The sequence below is a fragment of the Dendrobium catenatum genome, unplaced genomic scaffold (genome assembly GCF_001605985.2).
Source record: "Dendrobium catenatum unplaced genomic scaffold, ASM160598v2 original_scaffold_169393, whole genome shotgun sequence".
Lineage (NCBI taxonomy): Eukaryota > Viridiplantae > Streptophyta > Magnoliopsida > Asparagales > Orchidaceae > Dendrobium > Dendrobium catenatum.
In genome coordinates this window covers 209-1,556 of record NW_021487816.1, presented here as the reverse complement: position 1 = coordinate 1,556, position 1,348 = coordinate 209, and the positions used below count along the sequence as shown (strand labels likewise).

The 1,348-nt window shown below is 36.1% G+C and overlaps 1 long non-coding RNA gene across 1 annotated transcript; it reads right to left on the bottom strand.

The window, feature by feature from the left end:
• Window positions 1-150: 150 nt before the first annotated feature.
• On the bottom strand, window positions 151-1,013 carry LOC114578820. Its single transcript, XR_003699760.1, has 2 exons — window positions 683-1,013; window positions 151-583 (listed from the first exon to the last, which is right to left on the bottom strand). It is a non-coding gene; the product is annotated as an uncharacterized LOC114578820 (long non-coding RNA).
• Window positions 1,014-1,348: the final 335 nt, after the last annotated feature.

The window sequence follows — 1,348 nt, the reverse complement described above, 5'->3', positions numbered from 1 at the left end:
AATTCTGCTAAAATATTTTTCAGCCACGCTCCAATTTAAAAAAAAAAAACCTTCACATAATGCATGCTTCAAAAGAAAGTGGATTCATTCCGTAAATAAGCCACTGAGCCATTATTAAATGAGAATTTAATGAAGCTTTTACCTAGCTACTAGTTAAACAATGAGCAAGTATATTCATTTCCATATCAAGCTTCTACAACATGGTTCATACTTCTAAATATACAAGTAAATTAAGACAACTGCGCCATAAACGAACAAGTTCCAGTTAGCTAACACCCCTAAAGCTATAACTATTTTACATATTCATTCGGCCACTATCGCTCCCAAAGAACCATGCCCTAATACAGAAAACTAATCCGGGCAAACTTCTAATAAGAAGGGAAAAAGATGGAAATTGAAACCCAAAGCTAAATCTTTGAACACAACTAGAAAAAAAAAAAGGCAAACAAAAACGAGGCGGCACTATAGGCGCAAGAAAAGCTCGTTTTCCGGCCAAAGCGGCAGTAAACCCAAAAACAAACCGATCAATCACCCATGGTAGTAATTACTGCAACCATAAGATCTCAGATCGAACCACTGTAACCTAAATACCTTATCCCAAAGTCAGAGTGTATCAAACGAAAAATGATCAAATAAACAATCAAATAAACAAAATAAAGAGGGTTGCGTTCATCATTCTTACATCTCTGCCGGAGTGATGATGGCGATTGTTTTGCATGGTAGAAGTAGATACAGGCGAGGATGCCTTAGAATCAGCTTCGGCGGCGGGATCGCCGGCGACGGGGATAAGTAGCTCCCGATCTCTCTCTCTGTTCCCCATAACAGTTGAAGCTTTTTCGTCGCCCATCTACTTTACCCCTTCCCGTTATTTCTGTGTTTTTTTTTTCTTCGATCCTATGGTAAACGCAAAACCATTGGAGCGCATAAGCGTTGCAATTCCGGCATTTCTTCAGACTGGCGACGAGAGCACAAAGACGGGAAGAAAGAAAGAGGGTTTCGTAAAGTCGCTGATCTGTGAGGAGTACGCTTTTCGTCCAACCTATTTAAATAGCTGACACGTCGAAGTCTCTTATTTTATTATAATTTTTTAAATTCAGCAAAAAATTCAAAATGCAAATAAAAAATATTTAATTTGAGATTAATTTAATATATTAATTATATATAGAGCTCAATGCCTGTGGGACCATCTTCTTTTATAATTATTAAAAATTCTACTATCCTTATAAATCGCAGAGGGTGAGTTAATGTTTGAATAGTTTTGTATATGATTTATTTATATAATTATTTTTTTCTTGGTTAAGTGATGGAAGTTAGTTTAATCACCCAGCTATTACGATATATTTTTTTT